Source organism: Anas acuta, chromosome 11, assembly GCF_963932015.1.
Source record: "Anas acuta chromosome 11, bAnaAcu1.1, whole genome shotgun sequence".
In the NCBI taxonomy this organism is placed as follows: Eukaryota; Metazoa; Chordata; class Aves; order Anseriformes; family Anatidae; genus Anas; species Anas acuta.
The window spans coordinates 18,045,034-18,064,657 of NC_088989.1; the positions used below are offsets into that span (position 1 = coordinate 18,045,034).

General features: G+C 40.1%; 1 protein-coding gene across 2 annotated transcripts in view; it reads right to left on the minus strand.

Annotated features, from left to right (window-relative positions):
* Positions 1 to 19,624, minus strand: part of RAF1 (Raf-1 proto-oncogene, serine/threonine kinase) — a 78,647-nt gene that overhangs the window by 44,453 nt on the left and 14,570 nt on the right. The window contains exon 1 of one of the 2 annotated variants that reach the window (XM_068694606.1): positions 2,316 to 2,473. The exons of the other annotated variant lie outside the window; for it this stretch is intronic. The gene's annotated coding sequence lies outside the window, so the exon portion shown is untranslated. Of the gene's footprint in view, positions 1 to 2,315; positions 2,474 to 19,624 lie in introns of those variants that run through there. 2 annotated transcript variants of the gene reach the window in all.

Sequence of the window (19,624 nt, forward strand, 5' to 3'; positions counted from 1 at the left end):
AAGCAACATATGAATAGAGAGAGAGGGGGAGAAAAAGCCTGGAGAGTGCTCAAGCACGGCAATATCAAATATGGGGAGGCAGGAGATGCTGGAGGTACTGGAAAGCTGTGGCAAAGGGAACCATTGAAGGTGTCAAGGAGAGGAGAGACGGCATCTTTGCAGCAGAGATGATCACACACCCAAATACAAATATGTATTTAGTAGATTTATTGGCTCATGTGCTCACATGACTTTATTAGTAATATAAGAAATAATTTAAACATTCTGTATATACAACACAAAGATGAAGTTATCAGCACAAGTCCTGCATTTGAAACTAACTGATTAAGGACTGACTTAGTCATAATTTCAACTAGCAGCTTTTGATTTCCATCTCCCGCAACAGCTTTAGAGCTAACAGCTCTCACCATCTCATCTTAATTTGTTTTCAAGGACAGAAAACAGGGAAAACTTGTTTTTTCCCTCAACTCCTGGTTTCCCAACAGTGAATGAGACAAATAACTAAACTGGAGGGGAGGAGGGCGGTATATGCCCCAGAAGAAACTAGTGCTGATTTAGCACACCAAGAAATGCTGACCAACAACTTCCGTGGCTCATGTTTGTGGTTTATAAAATATGAGTTATTTTAATAAGTTGTAGTAAGTTCAGGCCCTGAGACAGCAGTAAACTTCTTGTGTAATTTGAATAGATTTTGTTGCCATTAAAAATAAAAAATGAAAATTCTTATGTACACAGCAAAAGCACTAAACTGAAAAACATAGTTTTATTTCTTTGGAAAAAACAGATATTTTGTCTGCTACTTCCAGATTTTCTTTCAAAGCAGGTTAGTCAGCAGTGTTGCACAATAAGTTGTCCAGTCCTGAAGATATTAAGTATGGCAACAAACCACATGAAAAACACATTCCAGATTTCTGAAAGCAGCACTGCTCCAACCCAAATAAGCTAGTCCGCTTCTGATTTAATAATCTAAGACTAAATTGCTCACCATATTAATCAATCATCCATTTCATATGCATAAAATACAGACCCACACTCATTTTTATGATTAATTGTAGCCTTAGGCTTTGCCTACGGAAAATATTCTTTAAGACAACCTAAATTAAAGCCATTTCCATTCTTAACAAGTGCCCACATAACAGATTTAACTGAACTGCTACGAATTTACTCTCACATGCATCAGTGCAATCCTTTCCCCTGCACCCACACTGCAGACACATCCTAGAGGATAAGCCTATCCATTGAAATCTTATCCTGGCTTACCCAATGAAGAAATCTTGGGCAATATTTGGAGCTGGGCTTCTCAGAAGCCATAAAAAAAAAAAAAAAAAACCTTAAAAGTGCTGGAAGTTTTCTGTACAAAAATATTTTCAGATATTGTTGTTTTGTGTGCAATCTCAGGTTGAGCCCATCAGACCCCCTGGCTTTGCACAGCCACAAGGTGCAGCCGGGGGCACCTGTCCTGCTGGGGCAGCCCCCCCGCAGCTGGCTCTGCGGTCCCATTGTCCAAGAGAAGGCCCCTGCACTTACGGATGTCACTTAGAGGCTAAGGAGGAAAAAAAAACCTACTCGGGTTATTGTGCCTGACGTAGGCGAGGCACACAATGGCGAGGAGCAGCGGTGCTGTCGGTGGGGGCCGGTTCCTGCTGTGTACATTGGGGCTGCAGATAAAGAGTCCGGGAACAGCGCTGCCCCGGAGCCGCACCACGGCCACACGGCGCAGCCGGGACAGCTCGGGGGGAACCAGGAAAGCGCTGCCCCTCACCCTGCGTTTTGAACCGAATCTACGTGGAAAACAAAACCCAAACCCACGGCTCAGGCAGAAACGCGCCTGAGGAGCCGCCGGTCCCGCCGGGCCGCCCCGAAGCCGTTTTCCCTTCGCGACCCCGCGGGCCGGGCAGCAGCGAGGCCGCGGGAGGCCGGGCGCAGACAAAGCTCCGGCCGCGCTCCGCAGGCCCCGGCGGGCGGCCTGCAGCGGGGCAGCCGCTGGGGGCCCCCCGCAGCTCGGGGCCGCCTCAGCCCCGGGGCCCGCCCGGGGGGGCTCCGGGAATGGCGGGGGGGTGCGAGGGGAGGCGGCGGCGGCCGCCACGGACCCTCCCCACGGCCCGGGACTCGTCGGCACCCGCCCGCCCTGCCCCGGCGGCAGCACGGCCGCCCTCATCCTGCCCCCGGCCCCTGTCAGGGGGCGAGCGGCCGAACGGGAGCTGCCCTCGCGCCCGGGGCTCGGCCGGCGCTGCCCCGAGAAAGGAGAAGGAGAAGGGGGCCGCCCCGCAGCCCCTCCGCCCCGCCGCCCCTCCGTGCCCGCCGCCGTCTCCTACCCGTGTCCCCCCCGGCGGCCGCCGGCTGCGGGCCCCGCTCCCGTCACTCGGCGCCGTCCGTCCCGTTCCGCATCTAAAATGGCGGCCTCCCACTCAGCCAGACATTTATCCGCCGCCTCATCGAGCCGCCGGCGCTCGGCTCCTTCCCTCCCGCCTGCCTCCCGCCGCCCCCCCCGCGGCCCGAGCGCCGAGCGATCGCTGCGGCTCCTCCCCGCCGCCCGCCCCCCGCCGCCATTTGGGAGCTCAGGCGCCGCGGACCCGCCCTGGGGGCGCCCCCGCCGCCCTCCGCGGGGCGGGGAAAAGAGTTAAAAAAAAAAAAAAAAAATAAAGTTAATTTGGAGCCTCTGCCCCTGGAGGGGACGCGGAGCAGGGCCCTGCGTGCGCCTCAGCGCAGCGGGGATGGGGAAGCCCAGGGGACGTGGCGGTCACTGCGCGGTCCCACAGCGGGCTGCAGGGAGAGCCCCTGAGGGGTAACGCGGCTCCACCACGGCTTTTCACGCACATGGGGTTTATAGCTATAGAAGTTCCCTTAGGTTTTAGTCAAGTGAGCGTTAAAAAGAGCCTCCGGGAAAATTGTCGCGGCCCTGTTTGGGATTGCTCTGCAGAGGAAGCCATGTTCGGCTATAAACCAAGGATCGAGTTTAGTTAAAAATCTCACTAACTGCAGAAACATACCAAAGGGAAGGGAAAAAACAGTACTGCAGGGCTTACTTCACCTAAACACCAAATAAGAAAGAAAGACCTCAGCTACTGGTGCCCTCCAGGAAGAAGTGTGGTTGCCAAGTAATAGGAGAGAAACAGTGACAGCAATAAGCACCCCTACACAGCTGCAACAAGTGGCCCTGGCCCTGGAATACCATGCTTCAATACCTTATTCCTACATATTCTGGAAGTTATTCACTTATTCCAGTGTAATATTGCCTTTTATTTTGAGGATATTGCTAAAACAAAGACAAGATTTAACTAATCTTTTGTAGCACTTTTCTACAAGGCTAAACACATCAGTTGTGTTGAAAAACACCTCTTTCTCCTCCCTACTGCCATGGACTCGACCTACCTAAAAAAAATAAAATCAAACAGCCAAACAAAACCCCAGACCAAGATCACATCTATGAAGGATAAAATTTACAAATGCGAATCATACTTTACAATTTTCTCGTGAGCATCTTTTCTCTTGTGTCACATTTAAACTGACAATGTCCGCTGATGCACAGTCCTGTAAATATCTATCATGTAAATCCTGTAAACAGAATTTGTAACCATACATCAGTGTTGGCCCAAGAGAAATGCATACATCCAAAGCTGTGCATATAGTGGATATTCACGTGTCTTAAGACTAAGCATGTCCCTATAACATTGTAGACAGCAGTACAGATTTTGGCAAAAGAACCCTAAAATACAGTAAAATGTGAATAAAAACATGGCATGAGAAGTTTAAAAAGAAAAGAGGATAGAACAGATGCTCACTTAAAGGGTGGTTTTGACAGAATACCATTCATACGATTTTAAACTTTCACAAAGAGTGGAAAGAGTAGTAGTAGCTATGGAACAAGTGACTACAGACAGGGAGGAAAGCAAGCCAAGTTTCAGATGGTTAAACAATGTAAGTTAGAGTTGGGTGGTGTGTTTTGTTTTTTTTTCTTCCCTGCATTGTAGAATTTAAGTTTTATACATGTTTACAACAATAGGACATCTTATATATGAAGCTAGCAAAGCAGCGTACTTGTTTTGCTGGAATGGAAACTGTAGCACAGTCTGTTCTCATTAATTATTTTTGTTGTTTTATCCTGAACAAACTCTAACTTGGTTTTATCCATACCCAACTAAGAGTGGATGCTCTTGGGCTGTTAACATTGCATACCTTTTCTCCACTCTCACCAGCACCTTTTCAGCCAAATAGCGGAGCTAAGCATTGGGAGTTTTTATTTTCCTATGAGAATAACATCCAACTCCCCATATGGGCAGCACAAGAGATGCCTCTCCACAAAAGCTTCAGCATTTATCATCATAGATTAAGTGGGTAGCGACTTCGTTACTTCCCTGGAAAGCCTGGATTCTGGAAATAGATCCATCTGAGCAATTCATGCACTCAAAGAATTCAGTGAAAGTTAGTCAGGCTATGAGATGGGGTTACATAGGCTTCTGCATCTGCAGATTCTAACCACCAAAGATTTCCTTTAGTAAATCTTTTGAGTACAAAGTCATCCTTTATGATATAGAATAGACTGTCCAATACAAACCGCGTATATGCTATTACTACTTTACAGTTCACTTCAGTATCTATTTTTAAATTCACTTTAGTTTAAATTCACTTTCAGGGTCAAGCCAATTTAAGTGCTTTAAGACAGTTAACAAAAGAAGCTTTACGTGAAAGCTTGGTATGTTTTACATACACATACCCCTTGAGACACTCTGGCAGAGGTAAATATATTGTGCCATATTTAACTCCACAGTACTGCAAACACATTTTCCTAGGTTTATTGACCACTTCATTCTGTCTTTATACACTTTTTTCTCGGTTATTCCCTTTTTTCCCCCCTTTCCTACTACTAAAAACACGTTCATTTAGGAAGCGTATTTATCTAGGGGAAAAAAAAAAAAGAGTTCTTTGTCATGTCAAGGGCTATAGTCCTCTACAAATTTGTAGATTCCTTCTTCCAGAATCAATTCCATCTCTAATACTATGGCCCACCTATTAGGCACACCTATGCCTATGATTCTTGGGTGGTCCTTATATAAACTTCAGAACAAAAATATTTGACAGAAATGTCAATTGCAATAGATTTCAAATGCAAGTTTGTGTGGAAGCACGTCAGAGTGAAACTGAAACAGTTTTTCATTAAGCAATACAGAAATAAATTATTCTGAGAGAGCAGCTCTATAAATAGTAAGCAACAGTTTTACTGGAAAAAAAAAATGGTATGAGGCTTTCTTCACTGATAGTCTTACATAGGGCATATTCTTAAACTTTTCAACAAGCTGTCTACCAGTTTGCCATCCTCCATATGCTCCCACTGTAATTTATGGTATTATAGATACCATGTCTCAAGGCTTATTGCATGTAGTGCAGCAGAGAATTTCATCTTCTCCAATTTCAGCGCAATGCAATTGCTTCTAGGAAAATCCAGAGGTGCTGCACTACCCCAGCCAGTTCTCTCAGACTGCTCTCCAGACAGGAGGTGTTGCTTTCTTGAATTTTAGGTACTCATTTGCAGTGCCTATTACCAAGATTTACTTTTCCTCTAACATGAAATGAAGTAGTGCCACACAGGAATACTGCTCAGAAGTTTGAAACCCGAGAACATGAACACAGGTCCTGGTTACAGACCATTGTCCCTGCTGCGTGACTCAGCTCATGTCCACCGGCCCATTCCATGTTACACACCTTAGCTGCCCATTTGTTTGCAAATGATGAGGAAAAAAAATAATACAGATCATTAAAGCCACATAGTTTCAAAGTGATCTGTTAAATTGTATCTGACATAGCTGTATTTTGTTAGGTAACCATAGCTGTGGCCATCTGGAGTTAGAAATAGATTTGAGATAGCAGTTAGATTCTCAGCAAGAGGGCTGAGAACCTGAGCCACGTACCTTTTGTCAGAAACAGAGCCTAGGAAGCTTCCAAGAAGAGCTTAATACAAGCTTGCTAAGTTAATTGGTATACCACTGTATACTGAGAATATCAAAGCAAGAAAATAGTTTTTGAGTAATGTTTTCCTAAAGCAGAGATGCTGAAGTATGGATATTCTGCACAGTGAATAAATATTCAGTTTGAATAAGTAATATGAGCTCTAATAGGAGAAAAAAAAAAAAGCTTTCATTTGTTGCTGTTTGAAGAATCATTGTTACTTCATAGATAATAAATACAGCAGTTTGATTTATACATGTATTCTATTTTTGAAACCTAACCAAGCTGGTTTATTGGGTTTATTTTGACTTTCTGAAGAAGTCTAACCACAATAAAATGTACTCAGAGCTAGGTACCACAGTTTAAAAATAACAAGCATAAATAGCTCCTTCCTGACAAGCTTCTTAGAACCAAGCCTGAGCATATAATTGCTCAGCTTCAGAAGGTTTCTATTATTATTATTATTTTTACCTGATACAGAGCTACATAAATAGTCTGGTCGTCTGATTTGGCATGACCTCAAGCATTATTTTTCCTGTGCATGAACAGTTTCTGGTGCGCAGTAACCAAACCTCATTCAATACTTGATTTCTCTAGAAGTTGTTCATTGTAATGATGTACGTTAGGATGACAGTAAAAATTTCAGCTTCGCTTGAAGAATCACAGGTACTGAACCAGGAGCAGCTGAATAAAAAAGGAAGATTTAGATGCATACAAACATCTGACTAGTACGGACATACACACACATTCAGAACATACGGAGGGATGATAGGCAACAAAAGGCAAAAAAAACTTACAATTTTGTTACATTTTCATTGGTCCTATAAGTTGTGATTCTTCAGAAAACAAACTTTTTTTTTTTTTGGAAGAAAACACTATTCTTGTACTCACATGGCTGTATTGAATACAGAAAGGCTAGCTTATGCTCTTTTTGACATCACACAGCGTTTATCAAAGGTAGATCCTAAGAGACAAGGGAATCAAAAGCAGTCTAGGCAGCATATCTAACAGCTTCCAAGCCGCTCTCCAGCACTGCTATTCCCAGATAAAGCCAGACTAATTATAATATAGGTATAAGGTTATGAATACCTGACATCATTCAAGGGTCTAACGTAATTCTGTCTAGCAGGAAGACAAAAGTCCATTTTAGTCCATCTGTGTACACACACGTAGTAAGAAACAGAAGGCCCATTTACAGAGTTCTGTTATAAAACATGATGCAAAGTTTTTTTTAAAAAGTATTTGGCTTTCAGCATCAGCCTATTTATCCATTGTGTTTCAAGTTCATCTTAAACATTCAGATAAACAAAGATAGCTGATCAAAGGTGTACATTGCCTTGGCAAGTATACCTGTTTTAGCTAGCCTTTGATACTTTGTGTATCACTGTCATATACAGCAAATTGTGCATGACAATTAAAATTCTGGTGTAAGCACATATTTTCATTAGTATGCTATTTCTGAAGTTGTAAAAACCCTTCACTGTTAAGCTGACTGAGTTTTGTAGCTGTACAGGTGTGTAACGTGGCTGTTAGGCATGCTGTTAGGTAATAGTTCAGCTGCAGACCAGGATGCATTGGTGAAAATTTCAGTAGGGGCCAGATGTCTGCGACAGGCACAGACGTTGTTATTCTTGTAGCAGCAGAATGCATCAGCAGTCTTCACCATGCGAAGCTCTGTAGGATGACAGTGTAGATATGCTAGTCCAAAAGGCATATGGTTAATTTAGAGTCTAGATTTTAATGGAGGGGATGTTTTCATCATATGTTTGATGTCATTTGTTAATTTTTTTTTGCTGTCTTTACAAACTCGTTTCTCTTAGACTGGTCAGCGGTAATCAGACTGACTGTATGCATCAGGATACGCTTTTCCTCCAATGGAAAAGTCAAATTACTTTTAAACCTGCTAACACAAGCTGATGTTCGTTTTGGTCCCATTTTTATAAGAACATTTTTTGTTTCTTTTTGCAAGATACTAAAAAAACAAAACAATGCTATGAGCAAAACAACTAAATTACTTGAACAGTAATTAGCAAAGACATCAGGTCAAAGGAATGCAAACATACAAGTCTATTGCTGTGCCTCACTCCAAAAGTGTAGCATGCTGTGTTAGGTTTGTTAAATCTTTCAGCAATTGCTGAGAAATGAGTATCAACATGTCTGCTTGTACCTGAGTATTTTTAATACTTTCAAGATGGATATCTCCTGCTCAGATGTATTCAGATTAATTTATTCAAACATTCCTTAATTTCAAGCATATTCCTGGTGGAGGCAGAAGCTTTATATTAGCAACAAAATAGGTGAAATGCAGAAGACAGCTTACATGAATGGAACAGTGATTTAAGAGCTTAAGTCATTGCTAAAGCATTGCTGCTGAGACATCAGTTCTGTTCGATAGCAGGGCTGAATAAGAAAAAAAAGCAAAGTCTTTTGGGGGTGACTAAAGCTCTGTATCTCACGGAGCAAGTGTTGCTAAAATCTGTGAGTTTGGGTATTGTGATGCTGTGTGCAGCCACCAATTTTCACACAGGAAACAAAAAAATATTCCCCCTCCCTCCCCCCCATATAAAGTTGGGGGGAAGAACAGGAACAGCAGATTCTTGTTGCCAGTATATATGTATTTACATACAATTCCAACTTGGGGTTTGATGATTTCAACATACCACTACTTTAATTCTTCTCTATACACCATGCTATTATTGTAATCCCAACTGGAATATTACTTCCAGCACTATAGAGTCTTTGGTACTTTATGGTGGTTCCGACACAGCAATTGAAGTAAAGTTAAATCTTTCCCGAGGCAAGTAGTGTGAAACTCAAAAGCAGTATTGCTATCTGAGAACCAGTGGCTGAGATCTCCCCAGGACACTCCTGGCAGATACGTATCTTTTAAGGCTATCTTCTGAAAATAAACTAAGGTGGATTTCCCCAATGCCCTTGTGAAAGCTGTGAGGTTAATAAGAAACACTGTGACCAAAGATAACTTGTATTGATGCATGCAGCCTTCAGATGCTTTACACCAACATCTCTTGTGCTTCCTTGACCCAGCACACTCTGGGTAAAAGCTCTGACTTCTTATAGCTGATTGCAAAGTTTGATCCTGAAAGCTATTTAACTAAATATTTGTGTGAAATATTCAGTACAAAGCAGTTATTTCCCCCAGTAATGGATTTTGGGTTATTGAGTTTAAGTAGGATCATGCTTTTAGCTGACGAATACAAGCAAATTTTTTTTGCTAAACTTTGGTATTTGATAACAAAGTTAATCAATCAAACAATGTGTTAGTGATTAAACAGTTTTGTTCAAAATAATCAGTGCATATTTATATAAGCAAATTTTCTGCATATTCAAGATATTTGATAAGATTTAAGATTTAGTAAATTCAGTAAGTTTCCATTTAGTAAACTGACTAGAAGAAAAATAACCTCTTCCAGATGTACCTGTCGTTCTGATTGGCTTCTGGATTCTCTCCAAGGTAGGCTAATACTTTAAATACACTAATATGTAATGATACGTGCCAAGCCTTAGTGCAATTATGTTTTCATCTGAACACACCTCAGACCAGTCTAGAGTATTTAAACATTATCGACATAAAAGCTTTAGCATCATGCACTACCAAAAATACCACATTCAAGGTGGTAAATGCTGGTATTACCATGTATCCCAGGTCCACTAAGAGCTGGAGTGTGGCAGAGCAGCGTTACCACAGTAAGCTAAGGTACAGATGCACACATGCATTAGCCACTATTTTATATTTAAACCTAGGATTTAAGGAGCTTCCACTTATCAAAAGGTACTACTTTCGGCAGCTACTTCATACATTAGAGAAGCAGAGAAATCTCACATCTAAATGAACAAAAGGGAAAACAGGCCTATAAAGAAGAATTTCCATTTCTGTAGCAATCACAGGAAATGTTTGAGTATGGGTAAGAAATATACCTTGTGTCAAATATGAGAACAGATTATAATATTAAATAATACTTCATAGCTTTGTTGTGTTTAATATAGGGCATCTAATTCACTTGAGGTTTTAAACTTAAATGTGGAAAATCCTACTTTCTTTTAGGCATAGGAAATAGACTCAAGTGATTTAAAAACTTCTGGTTATTTTTCCTGGTAGCTTTCTGTTGCTTGTTTTTGTAGGAAGTTAAGAATTCTCTGAGGAAAGCGCCAAGCTGTTTGTGTGGCTTTATGAGTAATGGAAAGAATTTACAACAAAATATGCCACTGCTGAGTAGTGATATGGAACAGTAAATAATAAAATAGTCAAGAAATCAGGATAGCTGGGATGCCTGTTCTGCAGAATAGCTTTCCTTGAGGAATGTGAAACTGGTACAGAACAACTTATATGAAACATTTCGGGTGATGATGCTTGCCAAGAAAGCCTTACTTTGAACTTGACAAAAAGCAAATATGTTTTAATTACCTTAACTTTGCAGTTCAACTTCTTGGTAAGAGAGTGCTACTTGGAAGTAGCTGTTGCTGTAGAATTTGATTACCCTGAGTAAATTCAATTGTTCTGCTGGGCTAGAAATCTAAGCAGTCTTTTATAATACCAAAACCATACTGAAAATATTGTTTTACTAAAAAGACTCGACAAGGAAATAAAGTCTTAGGTAGCCAAAGTTAAAGAATATTATAAATATTTATGTAGGTTATTAAAAATAGCTCTTATTTTCTTATGAAAATAGATATTTTTCACATGGAATACTGCATTCCTAGTTCAAGGAAAGGAAAGAATAGTAGTTTCAAGGAGCCTTTTATCACAGAAAGACAGAATATAGAATTATCCTTTCACTATAACTTCATGCAGTGGAAAACTTCCAAGGCAATAAGCCACGTAAGTACTGTTCTTGCACACCAGTGTTTACTACAAGGCATAACACCCTTAGTCTTCATTAGCATTTTAGAATAAGTGAATATCCTTATGCATGCCAGTATGTCATACTGGAGCAGCTGTTGGTATGCTACACGTATGCTAATGTAACTGAAAGCAGCTATCTTCAAACAGTCTAAACTGCTTTATTTTTTAAGTTTAAACTGAACTTGTTATTCTGATTTCCCACTGATAATACGAGAGTAAACAACTAGGAAAAAGACCACTGTTATCAGGGAGCCTTAATCGCTATCTGCCTTCATTCTTCTCTGCCTTCCCCCGCCTTCACTACTGCCATCGGTTCCAAAGTTGTTGCATCACTTGCATGGCATTAGATGTATGCCACCCAGTATGCTTTCCCAGCAGGAATGCCAACTGCATTTATCTATTTTTATTTATAGAAGGCTGCAGTGGGCTTTTCAATTCACAGAAGTAGTCTAAATAAATAAAGTTCTGCAAATTACTCTCACTAGAATTAGACTCTCAGACAGATTTAACTGAATCAGCCTTTGTATTTTATCAGAAAACTTCATTTATTGCCTTAATTTCTTGACACAAGCTTTCACTTTCAGTAAAAGCAGTCTCAATTCTAACCTGCATAACAATCACAAATGATGTGCCCAAAGCAAATCATAGGTCTGACAAAGTGGACAGCAGTTTTCTTTTTCTTTGGGGTTAAAGCTTCACATTGAATCAGAACATTTGGGCTACATTCCTCACTGGGGGAGGTGGAGGGGAGGGAGGAGGAGATTCTGAATTTTATTAGTCTCTCTGCACTTCAGGTTTGTCCTCTAAAGAAGCAGCAGAAACACTGCTATGCTTTATGACCTAAGTGTGATTTCACAATACATTTAACATAGTGACCATCCTTTGGTAGCTATCTATAATTAGATTTATTTTTTTCCCCTTTTAGCGCCTTCTGCACGTTTCCACCCCCTCTTTCACACTGGATCTAGCAATCATGAGACTAAACGGTGAGTCAGATTTTTTGTTTTCATGACTAATCCAACAGTCCCAGCACTTCTTGATCAATGCAAGGGAAGGAGCAGAGAGGCCCAACTAGTGGATGATGTGTGCAGAGACTGGAATCTTCCCACTTAGCAACAGCCTACACATCCAATTATTTGGTTTGTGAAACGACAGCCTAAGTAGTTAAGTAGTTAGAAACTCTGTGATCCCAGAAAGAATATCTTTTTGTATATGCAAGGTATATCTCAAAGGCTATACCTTCTTACTCTTCTGTTTATCACACTGATATAAGTAGTAATGTTATATGCAGTCACAGCTGCTAAATTAGATTTGTATGTTTTTCATATACTTCATTTGCTGTAATTTATTTTACCTCTTACACTATAGTCAGTCATGTTTGAACAAAAAACACAACTTTTTCAAAAGGTTATAAAAAGAATTGGAATGAATAGGAAGGTAAGAAAGCTTGCTGATAAACACAATTTTTAAGACAGTTAAGACAAATACAGACATTCAAAAACAGTATTAGGTTATGAAATATTAGATTAAATCTTTTGCAAATGAATGCAAAGCAACAGTCTAGGAAAGGAAAACCTACATGATATGTTCATTAACAGCAAGGGTTTTCTGGTTCTGTTCTTGTCAACCAGATAATGAGATGTGGGATTTACTGTGAATAGCTCCCCAGAAGTGCCAACTCAGTGCTCAGCAATAGTTATGACAATGAGAAAGTGCTAGGGATTTAGGATGAAAGCTAAGAAGCTAAGAACAAACAAGAAAAAGAAATACTTATTGCACTGTATAAATCAAGATTGTACCCACATTTGACTATAACATGCAAATCTATTCCTGTGCCAGAATATGAGTCTAATAAAAGTTAGGAGAAGAACAGAAAAGGGCAAAGGGGATTATCAGAGATAAGAAAACAGCTTCCATAAGATAAGTGACTAAGTAGATTAGGACCTTTCAACTAGGAAAATAAAAGAATGACCAAGAGAAAAATAAAGTTATTTTTATAAGATAAGTACTTCTCACATGCCCATTTATTCAAATCTATCTTTAGCTACTACAAGATGGCTAAGTTAGGCAAACTCAGAAAGTAGGTACTCCAGTGTGTATTTGTAGGTATTTCCTCTCCTAGGTTCTAAGAGCACTTTATAAGCTACAATGAGTCCAGTGATAGATTATTAGGAAGACTGCTTTAAACAAAACAAACAGGTGTTTTCCACCTACTATGATTTCCCACACAATCAAGGTAAGATTTTCTTAACTAGAGACTGATTTTCTTTCTGTACTTTTGACAGTCTTCTGTATTTTTAATGCTTTTTGTAAGTTATCTTTTGAAGTTTGTATCTGCCTAACTATAGCTTTTTATATATAAAATACTGGAGCCAATGGCTTTTAAATTTAGAAATAACTTACACTTTGTTTCTCCTTCATTAGGTTTGGAGGGAAAAATCCTTTTGGATTATTTCCCCCTCCTTCCCCCCCCCCCCCCCCCCCTTTTTTTTGTCCCTCCCCTTTTTAAAATCAGTAGGCTGCACTGTCTCTCTGGAATAGCATCTTCAAACTCCAAAACACCTACAAGCATTTTACCCTTTTAGATGTTACTTCAGAATGAACCTGATTTGCCTAAGGGCACATATCGCATTAATGAGAAATAACCTGAACAAAACTGAGGAGCAAAGGCTGGCAAGTCTGTTGTTTCAGCATCCAAACCGTATTTCTTTGCAAGGAGTCTGTTCGCCAGGGTATTTTATTGTGTTATTCTAATGACTCCAGTAGAGTTCTGGAAAAGGAGGTATTTCCACTGACCTCTTTTTCCAAGGGGATCCACCTAATTCTTCAATCAGCAACCTTATCATTTGGCGTCCTGTACAAGGAGGCCACCAATTCACCTGGATACATTCATCTGAATAATGAGCTAGGCATGGAGGGACAGCATAGCTCATGATTCAGTAGATGGCTCTAACCTAAGAACCTAATTTAGCATTCCAGAAGTCAAGCTGCCTGAAATGCCTGTTGCAGATTTTCAGTGCTAAGCAGCATACTGCATGAGGGTCAGAGATCTAGCTCTAAGTCAGTACAAGAGAAATGAAGCTCAGAAGTCAGGTTCGAGAACCCTCATCATCACAACGCATTCATTTACTGGCAAACTCAGACGAGTTAGCTTCATGCATGACTGATATTGGCATTGTACCATAGTACTTCCCCCTGCAAGTCTTATTATGTAAGAACAGCAATCGTCACTTCTTGGCAACAGTTACCCTGTCATTTCACCATACTGACAAACAGTTACACGAGATATGCTAGGAGTTGAACAACAGTGAAATATTCCTATACATCAAGATTTCAGTTTTATGTCATCTCATTACAGACCACAATTAAAGTAGAATGTGTACTTTATTGACAGGGGTCAACTGAATAAATCCAGAAGTAATTTACAAAGAAAATATCTTCCATTTGTTTAATGGGACGTATCACAATGACTGAAACAGAGACATCTGAACTCAATTACCAAATTTCAACTTAAATGCACCTCCAAAAAATCCTATATTTTAGTGTTCTGCTATATGTAGCAAGTACATGGAATGCAATAAAATTACACAGCAGATTCCCACCAAAAAGGAATACATAGCTTTTCTGAAATTAAGCACTACTTTTACAAAATGCAGCCAATATTACAAAAACACTTTTTTCCTGTATATTAAAAGTGATGAAAAATGCACCTAGATTTCAGTGGAGAAAGCAAAGACATTGAATACTATCAGTTTTTCGCTATTTAAGTGACAACATTTCAGTCAAATAATTTCAAGCTATTTTTGTCCCTTTCCTATTTCTGGATTGAGATTTTTAGATGGAGTGCTGATCTGATGTTGTTTCATTTCTGTTCTGAACGACTAATGGATTACTTTCCTTTTAGTCCATTTACAGAAATGCTGAATGGCCAGGTTCTCTCTGCCTCCAAAACATGCCTGAAGCATAGGGTTCTGACCAGTCCCCATTTGGCTAATAGTCATAAATAATCTGTCTATTGATATACATTACTTATCATCCAAAGCACGTGCATTTCCTAGTTTGAGAAAGATTTAGGACAAGGACAAGATCTGTTCTCTGAATGCTCCATTATTGTAAGAATCCTGATATACCAACCTAAGAACACCTAGGTTTTTTAGAAGAATTATGGCTCAGACTTAGGGATGCTCTTGCTCCTTTACAAAATCCTCGCAAACATCTCGAGGTTCCATGTTTTGCCTTGACTGACCTCTGTAGAATTGACACAGTATGAACACAGTTTTTTTTCCTCCAACATCCAGAAAATGGAGGAAGAAATACCAATATGACAAAAATATTTTGAAAGTTTTTACAGTAAACTAGAAATACCATCTAGTTTAATTTGAACAGTTAAAAAGCTATTCTGTATTTACAAAAAAAATGTAAATAACCTGAAAATCCTTGACAGGTATATCCTAAAGTAACTGAGATAGTAGCTTCTGTAATTAAGATACAGAGCACAAAAATATGTTGGTACCATTGTTTATATGTGGCACTTTTTTTTTTTGGCAACACAAAGCAACAGTAAGTGTGCAGCATATTTTCAAAAAAGCACACAGGACAGATTGTTCACAAAAGAAAGCCTATAGACCTAATGGGGGGGGAGAAGAAGAAAGAACACTTTCCCAGGCAGGTATTCTGGAAAGTATAGCAGACTCCACCCAACATTAGTAAACAGACAGTTTACAGAAAAGCCGAGCTCAAATGAGAAGTAAAATGAGGAACTCTGTAGTCAGAAAAAAAAATACAGAAGTTTACTAAAGAAGTTATCATTCGGTGTTAAACTTTATCATCCTGATTCTAGGAACTAAGTGATATGACCACAGGCTACAAAAATAGCTACAGAAGAAGAAGTCACATGGAGTGATGTAATGTGAACGTGGAATAAGTCCTTGCTTTTTATAAACTGAAAAAAGTTATATTCAGTGAAACTCTAGGAAAAACACAAGCCAACAAAAAAGTTAGCCTCAGTGCACTGAATCAGGTCAAGGCCAGCATTCATCTGTATGCATTTGATGCTTACATCAATATTCAATAGTAGAAAAATCTGAAACCTTGGCATATGAGTGCAAAGCACTGCACAAAAAACCTTCATTTTGGGAAGAGTTACTAGCCACTTAATGGAGTATTTTACTTTCATGTATCTACTTTTGTACTTGGGCAGAAAAAATTATGAATCTCTATCCTCATGAAGGAGATGCATGACTTCCCAAATATGGAGGAGTTTTGATCTGTTGCTTTTCTACCATGTGTTTTTTTTTGTTGTTGTTTTGTTTTTAAACAAACATACAAAGGAAAAATTGAGATGCAGCAGAGCAATGTGATGCAGTGCATTTCAACCTTGCCAGCCTGCCCTCCCACTCCTACAGTAATAAGCTTCAAGATGACATACATATATTCCGAAGTCTGAAATCACAAAATCACAGAATTGAAGGGGTTGGAAGGGACCTCAAAAGATCATTGGGTCCAACACCCCTGCCAAAGCAGGTACTATTTTGAAGAAACCTCATTCACAAGTGTAACCCTGAAACATTCCTAAACAAGCCAGAAAGAAATATTGGAAGTTGTTTTATTTTCTATTAGCATACATTGGAAAATGCTAGACCACAATGCTGACCTGTGAATGGTTAAAAAGGAGATGATAATGACTGTATGCGATGTGTTAATATACTAATGCAAGCAAGAGCTTAATTCCACATGCCCTGGTGCATGAGATCATTGGCCAAGTGGCTGGATATTTCAAACCACATGAGAGAAGCCGTGCTCTTTCCAGCTTGGAATATGGCCACACACAAAGTTTTAGAATCTCCTTTAAAAGAAAACAAAATAAAGTGCTGAGTTGCACATGACTTGCTAAATCCATCTTTTAGAACTGGCCTTGAATTTGAAATAGCCAATAAATGTATTTTGCATTGCCTTCTGTTTCTACCACATCATAACAGGATTAAGGAGTTGAGCAACAGACTCATTTGGCTTTAGAGACTGTGATAGCTCCTGGTTCTTAAAGTCGCTCTTATGAGCCATCTCCATTGATTCATTCCAGTTTAGAGTACTTGAGTACTGAAATGTGATGCTTTGTACCATTTAGTTCTCTTCATAGACACAGATAATGTGTCCAAAAGATAAAATGCAGAATAAAAATACACACCATAATATAGCGAGTTTTAGTTTATAATGAATGACAACTACAAAGGCCTTGGATTTAAAGCAGTGATGGGCTCAAGCTGTAGCTCTGCCAGAAACTAGTCAAGTCACTTAGGTGAGTAATTGAAATGTGCTTAAACAGATGTTAAATCATTTACTGGTTCTGAGACTACGTTAAGCATAAGAGAGATTTTCAAGAATCCCAAAATGACTTTGTTAACAAGAGTACACATCAAGAAAAGACAAGTAGCAAGGCAGGAACAGGGAATATCTGTAGTTAGTGGCACCTACAGCTTCTAAAGGAAAAAAAAAAAATCATTGACTCAAAATCATGAGGAAAAAAAAGTCCTGTTTAAAGATTACATCTGTCCCATGGAGGGGAGGGGTGGGGAGAGGTGTTGTTTGGTTGTTTCAACTCCCTCAGCTTCCCCCAAAAGATAAGAGGCTAGCACACATTGTATTATTACCACCACTCAAGTTTACTTGATCCCAAATTCAAGAGCTCTTTCCCACACTCACATTTCAGTCTCCTTGCTTTCAGGGACTTACTTCTGCTTCCAGTCCTAGCCTCACCACCAAGCAGCAGCCTGGCAGTACAGCAAGGAAGACAGCTTTTCAGAAGAGCCCTGTTCTTGTGGAAGGCTGCAACCCACAACAGGGCTGTGAATTCTCATATCCTCACAGTACCGATACCAATCTTCACCAAACTTGCATGATGCAAGGAAGTCACTGGACTTGACAACACTGAAGTAGCGACCGAGGTAAAAACCTCAGCACTGCTGAGAGTTTTGCACATGCTTATGTTACATGGACTATGTCTAGAAGGCTCTAAAAGGGCCATTTCCAAAGCAGCTGTAAGCACAACTTTCGTTAAGTGCCCATACCTACTGCCCTTCTGCACCTCCAGAGGCACCAGACTTCTCAGTATGCTCCAGCTATGCCCAGGGCAGGGCCACCAGGTTCCAAGCCGTCATGGAGAACAGGTCACATCACAAATGCAATCTGAGAGGTCATCTCTGAGACATTAGAGATGTTTTAATACGCAGTTTTCAGTCATGTTCTGTTCTAATATTAAACTTTATACAGCAGTGAGGAAGGATAAAGCACGGGTAAGCTAAACTTCACAAGACTTCTGGGCACTACTGTAATGAAGACTCTGTTCCAATATTTTGGAACATATTTGCAAAATGCTTTGTTCAGTCAGGGTCTGTTTACATTCCAAGGTTAGAAAATTGTCACACTTCCCCTGTTCTTTCGACACTTTCAATTGTGTGAGGCATCAGCATTGGTTATGTGAGGGACATACCCATTCATAAGGCAGAATTCCTGCTAGCACAAGGTGTAACCAGAATATTGAAAACAATATACCCAAAATACCTACTGACTGGAAAGCTATGGGAAAAAAAAAAAAGTATTAATGAAGGATGAGCAACTGGAAACCAAAGAAAAGCTAACACTTTGAACAGGAAGACGGATTAAAGTGCACACTAGAGCAGAAAGAGGAATAATTTCATGGCTCTAAACTAAAAAGGGGGGAAGTGAGGGGGGAGGGAGGAGGGAGAATGACTCTGTTATCTGTAGAGAATCTTATCACAGAAGGGTGTGCTCTCCAAAGCCACACATACTGCATATCCTTTCCCACTAGGAAAAACTGATTCTAATTTAAGTTTGATATTTTATGCATTCTTACTACTCATAATATTTGTACATTTGTTTTACACACCTGTAAAATCTAATGTCTATCTAGGAGGAGTTTCACTAGAACACCTGCAGCACGGACAGTCTGCTCTCGCTGTCCAGATTCAGAGTCAGGGGAGTTAGTCGCTTACCAGCATACTGAGATGACCTTATAACATGTGAACTTTGCAGTTTTATGGCTAGCAACCCTGTTCTTCCCATGGCCCATGAAAGAAGGAAGAAAATTAATGCTCAGCTCACGCTGCAGTAGTTAGAGATGCTCAGTTGTCCCTCTGGTATTATTTTATAGCAGCTATATTGATCTAAATTTGTAAAAGTCAGGAGGTACAAAATGCAAACAGCATCACAAATCAGCAAGTTCCCTAGAGAATAAAGCTGATTACCACCTTGTTTCCAAGCTGTCATGTGACATAGGGTTCTAACTTACTTTGATTCATCTAACCTTTAATGTGAAGGACAATTAAACACTGCTGAGATATGCCATATCAGGGGCTCTGGAAAACAGCAAGGAGCATGGATTACAGATCTTTTTGGAAAGTGTATGCAGACTTTCAGTGGGAAGTTCAAAATAAAAGTTGTGTGGCAACAACTTAAATTCTTTGCCAACATACAACATTTTGTTAGCAGTAAGCTCTGGTGTCCTGAAGCCAGCTGTATATCAACAACTCCATATTTAACCCTGCAAAGGGAAATTCTTCCACATACTGTAGCGGTATGGCTCGTCCAGGAGACAGTCTGTTCCTCAAGCCAAACCAAGATTATAGTCCCTGACCAATTCCTTTGAACTATGACTGCAATGTTTCTAATTCACATGATTCTACCATGAGTAGGATGATTCTGTCCTGTGATCCAGCCAGCCTTTTGGAAATCTAGCAGCTCAATTCTTGTATCATTTTCAGCCCTTTCAGGGGAAATTCCCTCCAACTCTCCACCTCCCGAGGT